Source organism: Coturnix japonica, chromosome W (assembly GCF_054131305.1).
Source record: "Coturnix japonica strain WE chromosome W, WE-NBRP24, whole genome shotgun sequence".
NCBI lineage: Eukaryota > Metazoa > Chordata > Aves > Galliformes > Phasianidae > Coturnix > Coturnix japonica.
The window spans coordinates 9,520,273-9,544,675 of NC_140701.1; the positions used below are offsets into that span (position 1 = coordinate 9,520,273).

Genomic DNA, 24,403 nt, shown 5'->3' on the forward strand with positions numbered 1-24,403 from the left:
GTCCTGTCTTAAGTCTGTCCCAGTCACTCAGTGAAGAGCACAAAAAGATCTCAAGGTCTTCTCAGGGAGCAGCTCCTGAGGTATATTCCTTACACTGGCTTTGGAAGAGGCCTCCAGTTCTCTGGTCCTGCTCTGAAGGGGCCCTCTTGTTATGGCAGTGCCAGCAAGGAGACCTGCTCTGAAGCAGCCGTTCGTATTGCTGGCTACTGACTGCAGCCCCAGAGTGCTGCTGTAGAGAAAAAACGACTGTTATGAGAGACACAAGACTTTTAGGCCAGAACAAATGAGAGGACTTGTAAAGAGAGGCATTGTAAAGAGAGCAGGAAAGAAAAGAGCATGTTGTGCTGCTATCTGCGGCTGTACCTCCTCAGACCCAGACAAGGTTGAGAAGAGCTAAGGAAAAGTCTACTTTGAAAGCTTTTTAGGTACCTCTTAATCTATTCAGTGAATCTGGTTCCATGTTTACATGAGATCTTGGAGAAAGAAAATGGAAAGTAGGTAGGAAAGAAGTGAAATAAATTTTTATTTATAAGTTCAATAACATTTTTTGTGGGTTGCTATATCACACACAATCAGTCACAGATGCATAAAATATAAAGAGCCATCACTGGAAATCATGTGAGGAAGATGTGCTTTATTGAAGCTGGAATACTACAAATTGCAACACCTTCCTGAGAGCGTGCTTGATCTCCCTGTTCCGCATGCTGTAGATAATCGGGTTCAGTGTCGGAGGAGCCACTGCATACAGAGATGCCAATGTCAGATCCAGGAGTGGGGAGGACATGGAGAGGGGCTTCAGGTAGGCAAAAACAGCGGTGCTGAGAAAGAGGGAGACCACGGCCATGTAAGGGAGGCATGTGGAGAAGGCTTTGTGCCATCCCTGCTCAGAAGGCATCCTCAGCACAGCCTTGAAGATCTGCACATAGGACACAACTATGAAAACAAAGCACCCAAAGGCTAAACTGGCACTAAAAATGAGAAATGCAATTTCCCTGAGATTTGATTCCGAGCAAGATAGCTTGAGGATTTGGGGGATTTCACAGAAAAACTGGCTGACAACATTTCCATGGCAGAGGCAGTGAAAACGTACTGGCAGTGTGCAGCAGTGAATAGAGAAGCACAGTGCCCCAGGCAGCTGCTGCTATTGTGGCACAAGCTCTGCTGTCCATCAAGGTCTTGTAGTGCAGGGGCTTGCAGATGGCAATGTAGCGGTCATAGGACATGATGGCGAGAAGGGAGTACTCTGCTGACAAGTAGAAGGAAAAGAAAAAGAGCTGTGCAGCACATCCTGCATAGGAGATGGCTCTGGTGCCCCAGAGGACGTTAGCCAAGGCTTTGGGGAGAGTGGTGGAGATGCAGCCCAGGTCGAGGAGGGCCAGGTTGAGGAGGAAGAAGTACATGGGGGTGTGCAGGCGGCGGTCGCAGGCTACGGCTGTGCTGATGAGGCCATTGCCCAGGAGAGTAGCCACGTAGATGCCCAGGAAGAGCCAGAAGTGCAGGAGCTGCAGCTGCCGCGTGTCTGCCAACGGCAGGAGGAGTAACTCACTGATGGAGCTGCTGTTGGACATCTGTTGTTCCTGGTCTTGGAGTCCTGTTCAGAGTGCAGAAGATAATGACAAGTCCAGACCATTCTCAGAGACACTCCTTCTGCTATACTATAATATTTTTCTTTCCCTTAAGAAAATGTTCATTTAACTCCAGAACTTGTATTTATTTTCATGAATTTCACCATCCCTTAAGGAGTAGAAGATAAAGGAGATCTTACTTATTTCTCATTTCCTAATCACGTCCCAGCATCCTGGATATATTCCACTTTACTGCAGCTGTTCTTTGAGACCCCAGACCCAGCATCTGTGCACTTCAGTTTCTCTTAGAGAAATCTGCCTGTTTACAGGAGGAATCAACTATTAATATCCGCAGAATCCAATAAGTTAAACTGATTGTTTCCTTTTATTAAGGAGAGGCTGAAAGCACAACCTGTGTTTTCACCTTGCTCTCTGACTGTTCAGAGAACAAACAATGGATTGACGAAACATTTGCTCATTTCAGAGATGTGTTTAAATTAGACATACACTTTTAGATTTCTGCCCCCAATCCTTTTTGCCTTTGCTCAGAACAGGAAATGGAAAATCCCTGCCTTGGCTCTCCTCTTGCAAAGCACCCTTAAAAACATACTGTTGTGCAATGGAGCTGTGATCCTCTGCCTCAGGCAGCAGCTGTGGCAGCACAAGCCCTGCCGGGGGACTCCTTCCCCCCACACCACACGTCTCCGTCAGCACCCTGGGCTTTCATACTGCAGCACGGAAGCCCTCAGTTGGAGCAGAGGTATTGTTCCACAGTAAAGAAACATGCAGTGCCTGCATCCATATCTGCTATGGGGTGTCCCAGATTGTTAGACCTCTATGAAAAGCAGCTCACGGTCTGCAGAGAGACTTAATGTGTCATGGTCTGTGAGCAAAGCTCCTGCAGTGATCTCACAGCACGCTCACACAGTACATATCTTGTAATCTCAATCCAATTTCTCTCCTCTCCTCCTGTCACCTGAAGGCTGTGCTGTGCACAAGAGCTGCTCCTCAGCACAGCTGTCTCTCTACATCTCTGCCCACTTTTATGAGCTCCCTGTGTCCCAGGAGCCCAGACAAGCAAGCAGCAGATGATGCCATTTTTATCCTTCCCACTCATCTCCCCTGACACGTCCCTGGGTCCTCATGGCCAACAGCTTCTGAAAAAAAACGTCATCATGACTGTGCTTTGAAATCCGCTCAATTAACCACCACATGTCCAGTGGTCAGTGACTGATTGGAGACATATAGCAAGTACTAATTGAGTTCGTTTGATGAAGCACAAAGGGCAACCAGACAAGGACAGGGAGGTTTGGACTTTCCCTGTGCAGGACAGTGATCCAGCTGAGGCAGTGCAGGAGTCTCATCCCTTGACAGAAATCCTGGTGCTGAAATGGGATTCCGCACCCTACACACCCACAGGAGCTGGGATTCCTCTGGTTCAGTTCAGAAGTGCAAAAGGAGTTGCCTGCATGTGAGCTCTTGCTCTGAGTCCTCAGTCCTTCACCTTGGAGGCAGTTGCTCACACACAGACACTGTGTAATGTCCAAGGTGCCTGGGCTGCTCCTGATGTGTGCCAGTGTTTGTAAACCGTGTGGGAAATCCCTGAGATAGACACCTCCTTCCTGGGCATCAGTGGAGGGCCAGAGAAGGGATAGCACCGGCTGTCTGGTGAGTTCACTCGCAGCTGCAAGAGCAGCACAGGGCCTTCAGGAGAGCCATGCCCTAGGAGTGTCCGTGTTGCTACGTCAACTCCAGGACCCACGATCGCTCTAATGTCTGTGTGCCACCTTCTGCACACTGATACCATAGATGAGCTGCGGGCCTGTGCTCCTGTTTGGACCATAGGGACACAGTTGAATGGCTTCCACAACTGCTCTGTAACGGAAGGGGAATACAGAGTCTTTACAATGGTTGGGCGAGGAGTCAAAGAAGGGTGCATGCCCTCTGTGAGAGTGCACTGAGCTCTGCCTGGGGATGGAAGAGCAGGTCAGAGCTAATGGAAATGGCAAACAGAGGATTCCCGCAGTGCCTGTTCCTGGCTTCTTGATCATGGAGAGCAAGTGGAAGGTGCCCTCTCCAGACAGATGGGAGCCTGATGTTGTCAGGCCATTGTCCCCTTTGGGAGCATTTTTCACTCCAGTATCTGCTGCAGGGACAGCACAGCAGGGCATGTGCCATCCAGCAGATCCGTGGAGAGCACAGATGGCAGCTTCTTGACCAAGCCATGGAGGAACCAAAGAGGAGAAGTTCTCTGCTGGATCTCATACTGTCTGCCAATGAAGGTCTGGTGGGAACAGTGAAGGTCAAAGGGGCATGAGGCCAATTACAAGATGCAAATGGATCTCTTTTTATTTAATTATTTATTTATTTATTTATTTATTTATACTTAGGCCGTAAGCTTAAAAGATGTTCAAAAATGTCAATAAAATTGAGACAAAGAATTGAAAACAAAGATCAAAATCAATGAAAATGTGTTTACCCTTCTCAACATGAGAAATTCTCATGAGTCTTCTTCCATTTTAAGTTGTTAATACGAATCTTTCAGTTGATTTGATTTTTTTAATTGTTTTTTTATTGTTTATTTATTTTCTTTTTCTGAAACTATGATGTTTTTCCAGAATTGTGTTTGCTGGACACAGATGCCTTCAGGTTCAGGGACACAGACTGTGGTGCCAGTGCCAGTGCCCTGTGACTAAATCCCGGCGTCACCGCTGCTCTTCCCTGCTGCCTATTTGATGTCCCTCAACCTCCAGGTGTCTCCAGCTCTCCTAAATAAATGGCTGTGGTTAAGGGCATGTTTTCAGCAGGCCATTTAGACACACGCTCCTGCCACAGCCTGCCAGATTTCCCCATCCCTTGCTCTTTGTTCAGTCAGATACCTCCCAATTATCTGTCTGATTTCTGACTTTTAGAGGGATGACTCAAATTTGCTCCATCTCGCCAAAGTCTGATGGACTGTGTTGTCAACTCCTTAACTGTGATTCTATCTAGCCCTTCCTGTCTTTTTTTTTCTCTTTCTTTTTCTTTTTCTTTTTCTTTCATTTTCTTCTCCATTTCCTTTTCATAGTTTCATAGTTTCATAGTTTCGTGCGGGTTGGAAGGGACCTTAGAGATCATCGAGTCCAGCCCCCGGGATTCGAGCCTCTGTGTAGCAGAGCGGCACTTCTACCACTTGCGCCACAGGGGGGATTCGAACTCCGGGCCCCAGTGTTGCAAGGCGGCGTCTTTAACCACTGCGCCACCGGGTTCCTTTTCCTTTTTCTCTTTATCTTCCTTTTGTTTTCTCTTTCATCTTTCATCTTTCTCTTTTTCTTTCTCTTTCTCTTTCTCTTTCTCTTTCTCTTTCTTTCTCTCTTTTTAATTTTTCATACCTTAAAAAGCATGAATTATGAAAGATGTTCATTAATGTCAGTAAAAGTGAAAAAAAGAGCTGAAGACAAAGATAGAAATCAATAAGAATGTGTTAACCAGTCTCAATGTGTGAAATACTCACGAGTCTTGTTTAGTTTTAAGTTGATACCTCCCAAATCCCTGGCTGATCTATCCCAGGGAGATTACTGGAATTTGCTCCATTCCTCAAAAGTCTGTTGTTAGATCCTTCACCGTGATTCTATCTATCCCATCCTATCTGTTTCTAACTCATTTCTTGTGCAAATATTCCCTATGAAAGATAAACATCAATAGAAGCAGCTTGGACATGGCATGCAGTTGATCACTGTTTTACTGTTCATTCAATTGCATCACCTTTCCTTCTGTTTGTTGGCCATAAATAAAGAGAATTCTTTCTTTTTCTGTGTGCAGCTGGTTCTCTGTGGAAAGCCAGTGGGAGTTGGTGCAAAGACGGTTTAGCACTGTGCGGGTGACAACAGAGGAGAAGAGTGATGTGAGGAAAAGTGATGCAAATACCATGGGGCCAATGTGAGTAGAAATGTGGTGGGGATGTTGAGGAGCTTTGTCAACACATTAACAGAACAGAAGTCATTGGGACATCCTGGATCACTATCAGTTGCTCAGTGCTGCTTTAATGACTTGTTTTAACCCAACTATAAATAAATAGACTATAAGTGTTTGCTGGATTCTTCCTCCTTAAGCTCTCTCTAGATATCTCTCCATTTTGCTGAACAAGTTCTGAAAACCTAGAAAACAGGAAGGCACAAGGAACAAGATGCTCGTTAGGTTATAATGGGCCCCAGGGCGCATTTGATGCCGAATCGATCAATCTCCAGTGCAGAGTGAAGTTTTCACAGAGTACTCAGCAAGACAAAGGCAGAAGTAACAATGAAGATTCTTGGAGTATTAATGGGCCCACTGAGGGCCATTAGCAAGCAAGCTTCCCAAAGCACTAGTTAGAGCCGATAATTGGAAGCCATGACTCCAGTCAGGCAAAGGCACTGGCATGGTGGCTCTGATGCTAAGAAAATCCTTCTTTGTCTTAAGAAGCAAACAAGACAAGCCCGATTCCCAGACCCTTGGCAGGGAGATCCTGTCCCTCATGTTGGCTCTGGGCCCTTCCTGGGGCAGTGGGATGGAGGTCTGTATGATGTTAAATGAAAGACATGGGGACAGAAGATCCCAGGCTCTGCATGGGGTGCAAGGACGGTGTGAAGTTCATGTCCCGTGTGTGCCCTGTGTCTCATCACAGGATGTGGGATGTGAGAAGGGCCCAGTCTGAACAAGCAGTCAATCCCAATGAAACTCTGAACTTCAGATCTCTCAGTTCCAGTGCCCTCCTGTGCACACTCTGCCATAGTTTGATGTCCTTTCTATTCTGCATTGCCCAGAAATGCACCTAGTGCTCCAGGTGATGCTAGAGCAGCGCAGAGCAGAGGGTGACAATCCTTTCCTTTACCCAGATAGCAATAAATTGCTTGATGCACTTTAGGGGACCGTTGGCCTTCCTGGCTGTCTGGGCACACTGCTGACTCACATTCAATTTGATGCTGACCAGGACCCTCAATCCTTTTCAGTCAGACCACCCTCCAATTTCCCATATCCAGTCAGTGTTTATGTCCAGGGTAGCCCCTACCGAGATGCCCAATCAGGCACTTGTTCTTGTTATGCTTTATGCACTTGGTGCTTAGTACCAACTGGTACCCACTTCTCTGTCTAGTCCACATCTCTCTGCAAGTCCTCTCCACCCTCAGTGGAGGCAACAGCACCTCCTCATCTGGTCTCATCAGCAAACTTGCTCAGAACATCTTCTAGTCCTGCATGCAAGTCATCCACAAAAACATGAAAGAGAAGTGGCCCTAAAATGGAGCCCTGGGGAACCCTGACAATGACCATCTACCTGCCCGATGAAACACAATGACTATAGTCTGTTTGGCCTGACATACTGGCCAACTGTTTACCCACCACATTCTGTTTCTTTCTAGCCGTATGCAGAACATTCTGCCCAGAAGGGTGCTGTGAGTAGTCTCAAAAACTCTAATGAATCCTCTGGGATAACATCAGCTAGCTTCCCTTGGTCAGCTAAATGGATAATCGTGTCATAAAAAGGTGGGTGATGAGGTTGTAGAGGCTGTCAAATGCTCGGCTGTCAGTCAGAAAGAACCTGTGGATGCTGGCGTCCTGCTGCCGGTGGATGTGACAATGCTGCACCTTCCTATTACAAGAGATGGACAGAATACAGTCCCCAACCAAAATTTCACACTCCCTGACAAGAAAGGAGCCATCAGGAGCCCCCATCTCAGTGCAGTACTCTGTCAGCAGCCACTCAGCAATGTGCTGCCCACCGCGTGGCTCATCTTCCACCATTTGGCACTCTGCTGTCTGCTCCTCTGGATTCGCCATCTGCTCCTTTGTCAGACATGAACCCATGGCTCCTTACCGCTCACTTCAAGCCACCTCAGCTTTGGTGGGGCTTGCCAATGGTCTTTATAGCATCTGCTAACACCAACACTAGGTGTCTGGTGATTATGTTGAGAGGGTCTGTCTGGCATGGACAGTCACAGTCTTTCAGTTTTCTCCCTCCATGTCTGCTGAAATTAATGGCAGGGGGAAGAGCAGGGGGGTTTGGAGAGTATACAAAAACGGAGGACATGGAGGCACAGGCTTTGTTTCCAGACAGTAAATATTTAAAATGAGATTAAAAAACAAGATACCAAAAATTGATAGAGGTCTTAGGAGGGCAGGTGGGAGAATGAGGGTGGGTTAGGGTTCAAAACAAAATAATAGTCCCTATTATGCGCCATAATTATGGTTGAGCACAGGAAAACTTACAGGGGAACAGAGGCTCTTTATAAATAGCTGAGCCATCAGATTATGGCTCGGAGGTTATACACCACCGCTGAATAGGTAACACAGCAATGTGAGGTTTGTTTGCAGAATAATCCTAGAACCAGCCCCAAGGTTTCTGTGGAACAAATAGGGAAGGGAATTCACCCTGTGCAACAGTGGCAAATGGATTTCCCTGAACTCCCAAGAAATGGATGGTTTCGTTATATGCTAGTTCTGACCAATACATTTCAGAATAGCCATATGGGATTCATTCCCTGACCATACTCAGAATGTCCAGCATAGGGAAAAGAGAGTGAATAAACTCTGCAGTTGTAATAGTTGCAGAAATAAAGGATCTCAGACAGACATTTGAAATTGAGACAGGGTACGGGAATATGAATACCTGGGTAGAATGTATTAAATATACCGTCCAGAGTCTCAACCATAGCGATTGCTATGCTTCATCATTCATCAGGATGGCCTGTGGATCAGGTAGTACACCTTCCACTGCAGTGGACCCGGGACCCCCAAGGGATGTGATACATGATTACCCTGTATCAAAAGAAAGCTGCCTGAGGAAACAGAGCCTGTAAATCGCTATCTTTTCTTCTCTCTCCAGTGCCTGAGGTGGATGCCAAAAGCCCTCCTGCATTCACCATGGCCACATGTAACCATACAGCTTGCCTCTCAAGGCAGGGTGTAAGAGCTACCAGGCCTACAGGGAATTTCTCCCTATGCAGTGAGACCCTGAATGTTATGGAAGATTCAGCAGGAAACTATTTGAGATTGGGAATCTGTAGAGCAGATCTCTGGTGGTGTTGCAGCGGGTGGGAAGATCTTACGGTTCACTCTCCCATCTCACTGTGAGGTACCTGTGCACTTGCTCAATGAGTTCTACCATTCACCCTGGCATTCACAAAGGGGATGTCACATAGCCCCTAAAGGAACAAAAGGAGCTTAGGGTTCTCATTTGATGATGCTGTATATAGATACAGATTCAAATGGAGTGATCAGAGGTGTCTCTGATAAATTTAAGTTGAGAAATACAATTGCTGCAGGGTTTGAATCACTGTTCTGGTGGGTGACAATTAACAATGTGGGCTGAATTAACTACATCTCTTACAAACAACAAAAAAGAGAATCCGAACTACTATATTTGGGAATATATTAAACTACTTCATCAAGTATCGATAGATAGATATTTGGATTCACCCGAACTGTGGGAAAAACTTACTGGTTGGCTACCACATTTTGCATGGCTAAAGCAACTCTTTATTTCTTTGTACTATTGTAATCATCTTGCTGTATTTTGAAATGAGGTGTGCAATGTAAAACCTGTGGGAATAGCTATGAAGAATAGAAAAAGCACAAGCTAAGACAGAAAGTGGAGAGCAGAAGTTATTTGAAATCTTACCTTTCCCAGAATGTAATAATCTAGCAAAAGTATTTGCTAGGTCCAAGAAAAGTGGGGATTGAGTTCAAACAAGGGGACAATCTAAGGCTTAACTATTGCAGAGGGGCTTGGGTAAGCAGGATGTCAGGTCAGATAAGAAAAGAATATTTTGAAACTCCTTTGTCAGCGTTGTGGGCAACACTGGGCAAGGGACCAGCTGGAAAGTGTTTCAAGCTGAAGTCACCGCATAGTTTGATGAACAGCCGTGTGCTTCCTGCTGGATTGCGGGGTTTCTGAGAACATCCGACCCCAACAGCTCCAGAAATGTCGCACAAGAAGGAGGACAGACAGAGTCACTGCACATCCTTTATTATGTTAAGGTTCACACAGAGCCTGATACATTATGTACAGTGTGTCTGGGCTACACTAAAAAGTTACAAACTGAAGAGGAATAGATTTGTGTAATGATGTTTTAGTGAAAAACATTACAGTATTAAAATAATAATAATAAAAATTATAGTTATAAAAATTGATCAGAACAAAACAAAACAGAGTTTGCATCAGTAAAAAGCTGCATTACATGACAGGAATTCAAAAGGATGGGCAGTTCGATGTTTGTGAAACACATCTGGTCAACACTTTCCTCACTGCACCCTTGACCAAGTGGTTTCTCATGCTGTAGATGAGGGGGTTCACTGCTGGAAGTACCACGGAGAACAGAACTGCCACCACCAGGTCCATGGAGGGCTAGGAGACGGAGGGGGGCTTCAGGTCGGCAAAAAAGGCAGTACTGAGAAAGAGGGAGACAACAGCCAGGTGAAGAAGGCACGTAGAGAAGGCTTTGTGCCATCCCTGCTCAGAGGGCATCCTCAGCACAGCCACGAAGACCTGCACATAGGACACCACTATGTAAACAAAGCATACAAAGCCTAAACTTAAACTAAACATGATAAACACAACTTCCCTGAGATTTGATACTGAGAAGGAGAGCTTGAGGATCTGGGGGATTTCACAGAAAAACTGGTTCACTACATTGCCTTGGCAGAGAGGCAGTGAAAATATGTTGGTAGTGTGCAGCAGGGAATTGAGAACCCCAGTGCCCCAGGCAGCTGCTGCCATGGTGGCACAAGCTCTGCTGTCCATCAAGGTCCAGGGGCTTGCAGATGGCAACGTAGCGGTCATAGGACATGATGGTGAGAAGGGAGTACTCTGCTGACATGAAGAAGAGAAGGAAAAAGAGCTGTGCAGCACATCCTGTGTAGGAGATGGCCCTGCTGTCCCAGAGTGCGTTGGCAATGGCTTATGGGAGAGTGGTGGAGATGCAGCCCAGGTTGAGGAGGGCCAGGTTGAGGAGGAAGAAGTACATGGGGGTGTGCAGGCGGTGGTTGCAGGCTACGGCTGTGCTGATGAGGTCGTTGCCCAGGAGGGCAGCCAGGTAGATGCACAGGAAGAGACAGAAGTGCAGGAGCTGCAGCTGCCGCGTGTCTGCCAACGGCAGCATGAGGAACTCGCTGATGGAGCTGCTTTTGGGCATCTGCTGTTCCTGGGCTTGGAGTCCTGTTCAGAGTGCAGAAGATAATGACAAGTCCAGACGATTCTCATAGACACTCCTCCTACTATACTATGAAAAGTTTTCATTCTCCTATGACAATATTCATTTAGCAACACTAATTGAATTTAACTTCATTAAGTTCACCATTCTATAAGCAGAAGAAGCATATGGAGCTTTAACCTTCCTTTCATCTTCTAATCTTATCCCATTTCCCTAAACTTCTTCATCTGTTTCGTGTCTCAAATCTTTACCCTCACTCCTGTCAAAATCCTCAGTCCCAACCTTTGTGCCCTTCACTTTCTATTCAGGAAACCTGCCTATTTGCAATATAAGTGCATTTTTCTTGCCAACAAAATAGATAATTTCAACTAGTTCCACCCTTGGAAAGGTTCCATTTCGTAAAAGGAGAGGCTGAATACACTTCTCGTGTGACAGTTCACATAACAAGCAATTGACTGAAGAAGAATTGGGAGTCTCAGAGCTGTGTTTGAATTTGACAGACTCTTAGATTTCTGCTTCCAATCCTTTCACCTTCCGTCCAAACAAGAAATAGAAAATTGCTACCTTGGCTCTCCTCTTTCAAAGTACGCACAGAAACTTTCAGTTGTGCAGTGGAGCTGTGATCCCCCTGCCCCAGGCAGCAGCTGTGGCAGCACAAGCCCTGCCGGGGGCTCCTTCCCCCCTCACGTCTCCCCGCAGCACCCTGGGCAGCTCCCTGGGCAGGCTGAGTGCTGAGCCTGGCAGGCGGCAGAGTCCCATACCCGGCACACAGCCCCTGGGGCACAGCAGGTACTCTGCTCTGCAGGACAGCCCTGGGCAACCGCCTGCAGCCCCGGCTGCACAGCCTGCAGCTATGCTGGGACACGCAGCCCTCAGGGCTGTGCTCAGACCCTGCAGCACAGAAGCCCTCAGCTAGAACAGAAGGCTTTTAACACAGTAAAGAAACATGCAGTGCCTGCATGCATATCTGCTATGGGATATCCCAAATTAAGTTAACCCTCTATGAAAAGCAGCTCACGGTTTGCATTGAGACTTACCATGTCGTGGTCTGTGAGCAATGCTCCTGCACTGAGCTCACAGCCCACTCATACCGTACATATCCTGTAAGCTCTCTCCAATTTCTCTCCTCTCCTTCTGTCACCTGAAGGCTGTGCTGTGCACAGGAGCTGCTCCTGGGCACATCTGTCTCTGTGCAGCTCTGCCCACCTTATGAGCTCCTTGTGTCCAAGGAGACCGGAGCAGCAGATAATATCATTTTTATCCTTCCCACTCATCTCCCCTGACATGTCCCTGGGTCCTCATGGCCAACAGCTTCTGAAAAAAAGCAGCATCATGACTGTGCTTTGAAATCTGCTCAGTTAACCACCACATGTCCAGTGGTCAGTGACTGATTGGAGACGTATAGCGAGTTCTACCAGAGTTCATTTGATGAATCACAAAGGGCACCCAGACAAGGACGGGGTGGTTTGGACATTCTCTGTGCAGGACAGTGATCCAGCTGAGGCAGTGCAGGAGTCTCATCCCTTGACAGAAATCCTGGAGCTGAAATGGGATACAGCTCCCCACAGAACCACAGGAGCTGGGATTCCTCTGGTTCAGTTCAGAAGTGCACAAGGAGTTGCCTGCATGTGAGCTCCTGCTCTGAGTCCTTGGTCCTTCATCTGGGAGGCAGCTGCTCACACACAGACACTGGGTAATGCCCAAGGTGCCTGGGCTGCTCCTGATGTGTGCCAGTGCTTGTAAACCATGTGGGAAATCCCTGAGATAGACACCTCCTTCCTGGGCATCAGCTGGAGGCCAGAGAAGGGTTAGCACTGGCTGTCTGGTGAATTCACTCGCAGCTGCAAGAACAGCACAGGGCCTTCAGGAAAGCCATGCCATAAGTGCATCTGTGCTGCTAAGTCAAATCCAAGACCCACGATGGGTCTAATGTCTGTGTGCCACCTTCTGCACACTGATACCATAGATGAGCTGCAAACCTGAGCTCCTGATTTGACCACAGGGACACAGTTAAATGGCTTCCACAACTTCACTGTAGCACAAGGGGGATACAGAGTCTTTAGGATGGATGGGCGAGGAGTCAAAGAAGGGTGCATGCCCTCTGTGAGAGTGCACTGAGCTCTGCTTCGGAATGGAAGAGCAACCAGGTCAGAGGTAATGGAAATGGCCAACAGAGGAGACCATCAGTGTCTGTTCCTGGCTTCTTGATCATGGAGAGCAAATGGAAGGTGCCCTCTGAAAACAGATGGGAGTCTCATGTTATCAGGCCATTGTCCCCTTTGGGAGCCTTTTGCACTCCAGTATCTGCTGCAGGGACAGCACAGCAGGACATGTGCCATCCAGCAAATCCGTGGAGAGCACAGATGGCAGATTCTTGACCAAGCCATGGAGGAACCAAAGAGGAGAAGTTCTCTGCTGGATCTCATACTGTCCGGCAATGAAGGTCTGGTGGGAACTTTGAAGGTCAAAGGGGCATCAGGCCAAGTACAAGACGTAAATGGATGTCTTTTTATTTATTTATTTATTTATTTATTTTAGGCTGTAAGCTTAAATGATGTTCATATATTTCAATAAAATTGAGACAAAGAATTGAAAACAAAGATCAAAATCAATGAAAATGTGTTAACCCTTCTCAACATGAGAAATTCTCATGAGTCTTGTACCATTTTAAGTTGTAAATATGAATCTGGTAGGTGATTTGATGTCTTTTTTTTTTTTTTTCTTTATTAATTCTTTTTCTGAAACTACGATGTTTTTCAGAACTGTGTTTGCTGGACATGAATGCCTTACAGTTCAGGGACACAGACACTGGTGCTAGTGCCAATGCTCTTTTTTCAATCAGATACCTCCCAATTATCTGTCTGATAACTGACTTTTAGGGGGATTACTCAAATTTGCTCCATCTCACCAAAGTCTGATGGACTGTGTTGTCATCTCCTTCACTGTGATTCTATCTAGCCCTACCTGTCTTTTTTATTTTCTTTTTCTTTTTCTATGTCGTTTTCTTCTCCATTTCCTTTTCCTTTTCCTTTTCCTTTTCCTTTTCCTTTTCCTTTTCCTTTTCCTTTTCCTTTTCCTTTTCCTTTTCCTTTTCCTTTTCCTTTTCCTTTTCCTTTTCCTTTTCTTTTTCCTTTTCCTTTTCCTCATTTTTCTCTTTTTTTTCTCTTTCTTTTTTTTTCATGATTTAAAAAAAAGCATGAATTCTGAAAGTTGTTCATCAGTGTCAGTAAAATTGAAAAAAATAGTTGAAGACAAAGATAGAAATCAATAAGAACATGCTAACCCGTCTCAGTGTGTGAAAAACTCACGAGTCCTGTTCAATTTTAAGTTGATTCCTCCCAACTCCCTGGCTGATCTATCTGTCACGGTTTAAACGAAAATCCACTTGCGTCTGTGACAGGGGCCTTGGGCCCTGCAGAGGCCCTAGACCGAAAGGAAAAAAAGTTAATTAGGAAAAGAAAACAGCGGCAACAATCTAAGGAGGAACACTTATTTACTGAATACTATATCGAAATACAGGATAACACAATATAATACAATATAATTGAAAATTGAGCTAACGAATCAAGCAAAATAGGAGAGAGAATGAGTCCCATAACCGAGAGGCCTACTGTGAATCTAGGCGAAATGGTGAAGGCTCCCACACACTCCCCTGAACGCCAGAACTCGAAAGACCTCAGTCCAGCCTGCGACAGACTTAATATAGTGTCCAGGTCCCGTGACCTATCTCTCGGCTCATGTTGTTCTCTGAGAGATGTAGTCTTCTTCTGTAAGTTGCAGATTCAGTAAAATTATTCATTCTTTATATGATGTTATGATGTGGAATACTGATAGCAAAATTACAAAATTATTAAACCATGACACAATATCAGTTGCCCCTGTGGAAGGCAAGAAATGGAAACGGGTGTCCATTCAACGGCTGAGGTTTAACAAAAGCAAGTGTAGAGTCTTGCACCTAGGAAAAAATAATTGCATGCACCAGTACAGGCTGGGGAATGAGCTGCTGGAGAGGAGCTCTGCAGAGAGGGACCTGGGCTTCTTGGTGGACGACAGGTTGGCCATGTGGCAGCAGTGTGCCCCTGTAGCCAAAAAGTCCAATGGCATGCTGGGGTGCATTAAAAAGAGCGTGTCCAGCAGGTTGAGGGAGGTGATCCTCCCCCTCTACTCTGCCCTGGTGAGGCTTCATCTGGAGTAGTGTGTCCAGTTCTGGTCTTGCCAGTACAGAAAAGACAGGGATCTCTTTGAAAAAGTCGAGCGTATGGCCACAAAGATGGTGAAGGGCCTGGAGCATCTCCCCTATGAAGAAAGGCTGAGTGAATTGGGTCTGTTTAGCCATGAGAAAAGAAGACTGAGAGGGGACTTGATCCAGGTCTGTAATATCTGAGGTGTTATAAGGATGTCACGGGGGACAGTATCAAATGCCATGCTGAAATCAAGGTAGACAACATCCACTGCTCTCGCCCCATCCACCCAGCCAGTGAAAATGTCATTGAAGGTTACCAGGTTGGCTGACCATGACCTCCCCTTGGTGAAACCATGCTGACTACTCCTGATAACCTCCTCTTCTTCCAACTGTCTGGAGATGGCATCCAGCACAAGGTGTTTCATCGCCTTTCCAGGGACAGAGGTGAGGCTCCCTGGCCTGTAATTACCCGGATCTTCCTTCTTGCCCTTTTTGCAGACAAGGGGGACAATGGCTAACCTCCAGTCTTCAGGCAACTCCCCTTTTCTCCATGACATCTCAAATATGATAGAGAGCAGTTCAGCAATCACCTCTGCCAGCTCCCTCAGCAACCTTGGATGCACCTCATCATATCCAATGGCTTTATGAAACTCATCGTGGCCTAGGTGCTCACGGACCAGCTCTTCTTTAACTAAAGGGAAATCTTCCATTCCCCAGACCCTCTCACTAAGCTTCAGGGTCTGAGATTCCGGAGGGAGAGCTTTCTCACTGTAGACAGAAGCAAAGAAGGCCTTCAGTATCTCCACCTTCTCAGCATGCCTCATTATAAGAATACCCCTCTCACTTAGTAGGGGTCCCAAAGTCACCCTAGTCTTCCTTTTACTCTTAACATACTTTAAAAAACCTTTTTTATTGTCCATTTCAATGAGTGTCAACCCATTTATGTAATACTATGTTCTGCTTGCGAGGAAGCGTGTGAGGGAGGTGGGACAATCAGTGCTTGTACAGTGGCGATGTATTTATAACTGAACAATACACATTGTTTTACAGAAGGCATTATGGGTGTGTATGGAAACAAAAAATATTGTTTCACAAACTGTTTTGATGGTATAAGACAGTGTAATAGTTGATGGCATATGGAAGTGTACTTGAGGGTATGTGGAAGTGTATCTGAGGGTACAAATAGTGGAATTGTTTACAGAGGAAAAAGGGTTAAAGAGAAAGTGAGTTTATCTGCACTGACATGAGAGCAAGGCCCCGCTCCGTTCCTCTGTGAGCAGAGCACAGCAGAGCAGAGCAGAGCACAGACACAGTCCCCATGTATCAGGTAGTTCTATTCTGCTTACCAAATGGATGAGCTCACAACAGAAGAGGCAGATCTTCCTCTCTGCATCTTCCATCTGTGGCATATTCTGGAGTTCAAGGCATTGCAAAGTTATGGCACATCTACGGTCTTTTGCTGATGACAACTTAGTGTGCTCTGGGCTCTCATTTCTATGGCATCTAAAGTCTAGGGTCATGCCAGTTGACAGGAAGCTGGCAAATGTTGTCTCATTGTAAGGAAGAGCAAGAAAGATGACAGGGGCAATTATGGACCTGTCAGTCTCACTTCAGCGCCTGGTAAAATTCTGGAGAAAATGATGGTGGGAGTTATGGAAAAAAAGCTGAAGGACAATTCTGTCATTGGTTGCAGCCAACGCAAGTTCCTGAGGGGAAGATCCTGTTTAATTTCTGATCTTTTTATGACTCGGTTATCCATTTAGCTGACCAAGGGAAGCCAGCTGATATTATCCCTGAGGATTTCAGTAGAGTTTTTGACACTACTTCTCACAGCACCCTTCTGGGCAGAATGTCCTGCATACGGCTAGACAGAAACAGAATGTGGTGGGTGAGCTGTTGGCCAATATGTCAGGCCAAACAGACTATAGTCATTGTGTTTCATTGGGCAGGTAGATGGTCATTGTCAGGGTTCCCCAGGGCTCCATTTTAGGGCCACTTCTCTTTCATGTTTTTGTGGATGACTTGCATGCAGGAGTAGAAGATGTTCTGAGCAAGTTTGTTGATGAGACCAGATGAGGAGGTGCTGCTGCCTCCACTGAGGGTGGAGAGGACTTGCAGAAAGATGTGGACAAGGCAGAGAAGTGGGTACCAGTTGGTACTAAGCACCAAGTGATTAACGTATAACAAGAACAAGTGCCTGATTGTGCACCTGGGTAAGGGCAACCCTGGACATACACACTGACTGGATACGTGACATTGGAAAAAGTTCTTACTGAAAAGGATTGGGGTCCTGGTCAGCATCAAATTGAATATGAGTCAGCAGTGTGCCCAGGCAGCCAGGAAGGCCAACAATCCCCTAAAGTTCATCAAGCAATTTATTGCCATCTGGGTGAGGGAAAGGATCATCCCCCTCTGCTCTGCACTGCTACAGCTGCACTTGGAGCACTGGGTGTATTTCTGGGCAATGCAGAACATAACAGACATTAAACTATGGCTGAGTGTGCACAGGAGGGCAAGGGAACTGAGAGATCAGAAGTTCAGAGTTTCACTGGGATAGACTGCTTGTTCAGACTGGGTCCTTCTCACATTCCACATCCTATGATGAGACACAGGGCATACATGGGCACACATGAGACATGAACTTCACAGCATCCTTGAACCCCATGCAGAGTCTGGGATCTTCTGTCCTTCTGTCTTTCATTTAACATCATACAGACTTCCATCCCACTGTTCCAGTAAGGATCCTTAGTCAGCATGAGGTTCTCCTAACCAACGGTCTGGGGATTCAGGGTTTCGCCATTCTGCTTCATAAGACAAAGGAGGATTTTCTTAGCATCAGAGCCACCATGTCAGTGCTTTTACCTGCCTGTAGTCACGGCTTCCAATTATCTTCTCTAACAAGTCCCTTGGGAAGCTTGCTTGTTAATGTTCCTCAGTAGGCCCACTAATACTCCAAGAAACTTCACTGTTACTTCTGACTTTGTCTTGCTGAGTTCTTTGTGCAAACTTCTCTCTGCACTGGAGGTTGATGGACACAGCAGCAAATGCGCCCTGGGGCCCATTCTAAACTAAAGAGCCTTCAGTGCCTTGTGCCTTCCTGTTCTCTTCTTCAGGTTTTCAGGACTTGTTCAGGAAAATGGAGAGAGCCTGAAGAGCAAGAATCCAAAATGCAGTTATTGTCTATTTATTTAGAGTTTGTTTTATACAAGAAGTTAAAGAAGCACTTTGCAATTGATGTCAATCCAGGATGTCCCCATTGAGTTCTATTCTGTTTCTGTGTGGACAAAGTTCCTCCTCAACCTCCCCACCCCACTTCTACTCACATAGGCCCCATGGGACTTGCATCACTTTTCCTCACATCACTCTTCTCCTCTGCCGTCACCCGCTCAGTGTTAAACCTCCTTTGTACCAATTCCCACTGGCTTTCCACAGAGAACCAGCTGCACACAGAAAAAGAAAGAATTCTCTTTATTTATGGCCAACAAACAGTAGGAAAGGTGATGCAATTGAATGAACAGTAAAACACAGTGATTAACTGCATGCCATGTCCAAAATGCGTCTATTGAGGATTATCTTTCATAGGGAATATTTGCACAGGAAATGAGTTAGACACAGATAGGATGGGATAGATAGAATCACGGTGAAGGATTTGACAACAGACTTTTGAGGAACGAGCAAATTCCAGTAATCTCCCTGGGATAGTGTCATGGTTTAATAATTTTGTAATTTTACTAACAGTATTCCACATCATAACATCATATAAAGCATGAATAATTTTACTGAATCTGCAACTTACAGAAGAAGACTACATCTCCCAGAGAACAACACGGTTAGAGATGGGTCACGGGACCTGGACACTATATTATCTCTGTCGCAGGCTAGACTGACGTCTTTCGAGTTCTGGCATTCAGGGGAGTGTGTGGGAGCCTTCACCGTTTCGCCTAGATTCACAGTAGGCCTCTCGGTTACGGGACTCATTCTCTCTCCTATTTTGCTTGATTCGTTAGCTCAGTTTTAAATTATATTGTATTGTATTGTGTTATCCTGAATTTCGATATAGTATTTAGTAAATAAGTGTGCCTCCTTAGATCGTTGCCGCTGATTACTTTTCCTAATTAACTTTTTTTCCTTTTGGCTGAGGGCCCCTGCGGGGCCCACGGCCCCCTGTCACGGACGCAGGTGGATTTTCGTTTAAACTGTGACAGATTTTTGTGGAGAATGCGGGCAAATTCAGTTGCTGTTTTTCTGTGTTTTCTTCTGTTGCTCTTTTAGCTTTTAACAGAGGTACGAGTTTTTTTTTTCTGTTAAGGACCTATCTTAGGTTTGAGATTCTGCACCTGCAAGCTTGACCTTGAAAGTCCAGGCGGACTGCCAATATTCCGGGAGATTTTGTAAACACTGCTGAGCTTTGCTTTTTTACTTTTTTTTCTCTCTATTGAAGAAAAAAAAAAGAAAAAAAAATGTTTTCTCTAGTAATTTTTTTTACAAGGGACTGCATGTCATTAGTTCCTCTTTTGTGATGCTCCAAACATATTGGACCATGTTTAAGCTAGCCACTTTTTCCTATGGAGCTATAGAAATGTATAATGGATTGAAAGCAAGGTTAGCAACGCTTACTTGGTATCTGCATGCAGCTCCAGAGAGAGCAACTAGTGCAACTAATAGTACAGAAATGGTGGGTTTTGGGCATGCTCCTCGTTTTCTCTTTGCATCCTTTAAGCAGTCTTCGAATTACCAGTTGTCCCTGTGGACCACACTGTCAATTGTGTCAATCTCCCTGAACTTACTGTTGACTTTTTAACTTATTGGTTCTTGGATTTATTACATTTGTTACATCAGGAGGAAGTCTTCCCTAGAACCAGAGAATACTGATTGGCAGGGAGTGTGGAGAGACTTTGGAGAGACTTTTAGAAGACAGACATCTTTAGTGTCATGGAGCTTTACTCCTGAACACTTAAAGAATCCTGAGAGTTTGACCGCATATTTGAGACAGGAATGTTGTGGCTCAGGCAGATCTAAGGAGGCACAAATGACTTGGGGACTAGCTAATGCTTATCGGGCCTTATTCAATACCATTCCTGAGAGGGAAGATTTTGAGGCTGAGAGAGAGAGTCTCAGGGCCGAGAATGAGAGTATGCAATCCAAACTCGACACCCTCCAGTCCGAGCACAACACTCTCCAGTCTGAGCACAACGCCCTCTGGTCAGAGCACAGTGCCCTTTGGTCTGAGTGTAACATTCTCCAGTCAGAGCACAACGCCCTCCGGTCCGGGTACAACACTCTCCAGTCCAAGTACGACGCCCTCCAGTCTGAGCGCGGCACTCTCCAGCCCAAGCACGATGCCTTCCAACCCAAGTGCGACACCCTCCAGTCCGAGCACAACACTCTTCATTCCGAGCACAGCACCCTCCGGACCGAGCACAACACTCTCCAGTCTGAGCACAACACTTTTCAGACTGAGCACAGTGCCCTCCGGACCGAGCACAACACTCTCAAGACTGAGCACAATGCCCTCCGGTCCGAGCATAACGCCCTCCGGTCCGGGTACAACACTCTCCAGTCCAAGTATGACACCCTCCAGTCTGAGCGCGACACCCTCCAGCCCAAGCACAACGCCTTCCAATCCAAGACTGACACCTTCCAGTCCAAGTATGACACTCTCCAGTCAGAGCACAATGCCCTCCGGAACAACACTCTCCAGACTGAGCATAATGCCCTCCAGTATAAGAATAACACCGTCCAGTTCGAGTGTAAAACCCTCCTATCCGAGCGCAACACCCTCCAGTGGAAGTACAACAGCCTCCAGACTGAGTTCGGTGCTGTCCAGTTCGAGCGGAACACTCTTTGAAACCAGCTATGTGCCCTCCGGGGTGAACTGAATGTATTTAACCAACTACCAGGGGCACATGTAGTCCAATTTGACCAGCCACTGGGGGCACATGAAGTCCAATCTGACCAACCACAGGGGGCACATGTAGTCCAATTGGACCAACCATCGGGGGCAACAGATACAATGTTGGTTGCCCCTGTAAGAGGGCGAAAGACAAAACGAGTTTCAACTCAGATAGAGAAAATGCAGAAGGAGTTAGAGGAGCGGAGGGAGTTAGGAGAGCAGGGAGACTCAGGAGAGTAGGGGGAGTCAGAAAAGCAGAGTAAATTGGAGGCACAGAGGATGTTAGAGGAGCAGAAGAAGTTAGAGGAGCAGAGGAAGTTAGCAGAGAGGAAAAAAAAGGAGGGTTACCTGGAGGAAATAATACAAGAGTCCGAGTCAGAAGAAGAAGAGGAGCCAAAAGCTAGATTTTCTTTACGAGAATTACTCAAGTCCAAACTTCTAGATGGTGCAGCCTCATCAACACAGTTGCCACCATCAACACCTGGGACTCTTGATAGAGTAAAAGGCGAGCAAAGTATTACGACCATTATTGAACGATCTTTTAAACTGAGTGAAATTCGGGATCTAAGAAAGGATTTCACACGTCAGCCAAAAGAACATATGGTCACTTGGTTACTTCGATGCTGGGACAATGGTGCCAGCAGTGCATGGCTCGATGGCAGTGAAGCTCGCCAACTGGGTAGCATTTCCAGGGACTCACGTGTGGACAGAGGTATTGGCACCTGCCAAAATCAGTCCTACACCCTCTGGAAGCGGATGTTGATAGCGGTAAGAGATAGATTCCCATTTAAATGGGACTTGGAGCCTGAGAAAAAGAAATGGACTGATATAGAGAAAGATATCCAATTTTTGAGAGAAAGTGCTCTGGTGGAAATGCTATACAGCTGCCACTTCAATCGTAATGACCCAAACCAATTACATGATCCTGAAACAGTCCGCGTTCCACGACAAATGTGGCGTGACATTACAAAGGCAGCTCCAGAAAAGCATGCCAGTGCACTTGCATTAGTATATGGCAAAGGGGAAAGGAAACCCCTTGTCAATGAACTAATTAGCAGACTTCAGGAACTTGAATTATTTATAAGCGCTACAGAAGTTAATCTGTATACTTCAGCCATTGTCAAAATAGTGGAAAGATTAAACAAAATGGAGGGAACACAAAGTGATATTATTGACAAATTGGCTAACGTGCCTGATGTAGATGAATCCATGGTTGTACCAGATGATGGAAACCAGGATTTCCACGATCGCCTATTGAGAAAGCTAAATAACATGAGTTCCTCTCTACACGTATCATCGAAAATCTCAACCATAAAAAAGAGACGTCCTCGTATTCAAGCAAATGACAACGATAAGACTACACGTCTTGCCTTGTTGTTTTTCCTCTGTAGTCATGGGGAGGACATGAAGAAGTGGTGTAATTCATCTACTTCTGCACTTCAGGCACGAGTGAAAGAATTACAATGCAAAACAACCACCAAGGTGAACTCTTCCAAGAAGGGGAGAGTTCCAGTTGCTGCAAGCCAACGAGGTAAACAATAGAGGGGTCCTGCCCCCAGCCAGGGGGGGGAAAGGGACAATAGAGTATACTGGACTGTGTGGATTAAGTGGCCTGGCACATCTCAACCACAGAAATATAAAGCCTTGGTGGACACTGGTGCACAATGCACCATAATGCCCTCAAGTCACCAAGGGACACAACCAATATATATCCATGGAGTGACTGGGGGTTCCCAAGAATTGACTACGTTGGAGGCCGAAATAAGCCTCACTGGTAAAAACAGGCAGACACCTTACTGTGACTGGTCCAGAGGCTCCATGTATACTGGGAATCGATTACCTTAGGATGGGATATTTTAAGGATTCCAAGGGGTATCGATGGGCCTTTGGGATAGCTGCTGTTAACACAAACGGTGTTAAACAGCTGTCAGCTTTACCTGGTCTGTCAGATGATCCTTCTGATGTGGGGTTGCTCCGGGTAAAAGACCAAGAGGTACCAATTGCTACCAAAGTGATTCACAGATGGCAGTACCGCACCAATAGGGACTCATTGCTCCCCATTCACAAGCTAATTTGCCAATTAGAGAATCGGGGAGTGATTAGCAAAACTCACTCGCCTTTTAACAGCCCCATATGGCCAGTGCATAAAGCCAGATGGGAATGGAGGCTGACGGTGGATTGCCGTGGCCTGAATGAAGTCACACCTCCATTGAGTGCTGCTGTACCAGACATGCTAGAACTCCAGTATGAGTTGGAGTCAAAAGAAGCTAGGTGGTATGCCACCATTGACATTGCTAATGCCTTCTTTTCCATCCCATTGGCTGCAAAATGTAGGCCACAGTTTGCTTTTACCTGGAGAGGTATTCAGTATACCTGGAACCGTTTACCTCAAGGGTGGAAGCACATCCCAACCATTTGCCATGGGTTGATCCAAGCCATCTTGGAACAGGGTAATGCTCCTGAGCACTTGCAGTATATTGATGATATTGTGGTGTGGGGCCATACAGCAGCAGAGGTTTTCAAGAAAGGGAAACAGATAATCCAAATTCTCTTGCAAGCTGGTTTTGCCATTAAGCGCAGCAAGGTGAAGGGGCCTGCCCAGGAAATTCAGTTCTTAGGTATAAAATGGCAAGATGGATGTCGCCACATCCCAGCAGATGTGATTGACAAAATCACTGCTATGTCTCCGCCCACTGACAAGACAGAGACCCAATCTTTTCTGGGAGTAGTGGGATTTTGGAGAATGCATGTCCCAAACTACAGACACATAGTGAGCCCCCTCTATCAGGTAACATGGAAGAAGAATAATGTCTCATGGGGTCCTGAGCAGCAGCAGGTTTTTGAGCAGATAAAACAAGAAATAGCCTGTGCCGTGGCCTTGGGGCCAGTACGGACGGGACAGGATGTGAAGAACATCATCTACACTGCTGCTGGAGAGAAAGGTCCCACCTGGAGATTGTGCCAAAGAGCCTCAGAAGAGACCCGAGGCCGACCCCTAGGATTTTGGAGTCGAGCATATAAAGGGTCTGAGGAGCGCTACACTCCAACTGAGAAGGAGATCTTAGCCGTGTATGAGGGGGTTCGGGCTGCTTCTGAAGTAGTTGGGACAAAGGTTCAGCTTCTTCTAGCACCTCGCTTGCCAGTAATAAACTGGATGTTTAAAGGACAGGTTCCCTCTACCCATCATGCTACTGATGCCACTTGGAGTAAGTGGATTTCATTAATTACTCAACGAGCTAGAACGGGAAAACTCAGCCGTCCTGGAATTCTAGAAGTGATCATGGACTGGCCTGAGAGTAAAAAAATTGAAACACCACCTACAGAAGAGGTATCACGTGCTTAAGAGGCACCACCATACAAGGAGCTACCAGAAAACGAAAAGAAATTTGCCCTATTCACAGACGGATCATGTCGTATTGTAGGGAAGCATCACAGATGGAAAGCTACTGTATGGAGCCCCACACGACAAGTTGCAGAGGCCACTGAGGGTAAAGGAGAATCAAGTCAATTCGCAGAGGTAAAGGCTGTTCAGCTGGCTTTAGATGTGGCTGAACAGGAGAGGTGGCCAATGCTTCATCTTTATACTGATTCATGGATG

At 46.1% G+C, this 24,403-nt stretch overlaps 1 protein-coding gene, 1 long non-coding RNA gene and 1 pseudogene across 2 annotated transcripts in view; 1 reads left to right on the forward strand and 2 right to left on the reverse strand.

Moving 5' to 3' along the window:
* The window catches only part of LOC146754483 (uncharacterized), a 211,584-nt gene that overhangs the window by 147,872 nt on the left and 39,309 nt on the right, over nt 1-24,403 (forward strand). The gene's annotated exons all lie outside the window — the stretch shown is intronic.
* LOC146754485 (uncharacterized) overlaps nt 1-24,403 on the reverse strand; it is a 138,825-nt gene that overhangs the window by 44,212 nt on the left and 70,210 nt on the right. The window lies entirely within an intron of this gene.
* Nucleotides 635-1,568, reverse strand: LOC146754486 (olfactory receptor 14J1-like; annotated as a pseudogene).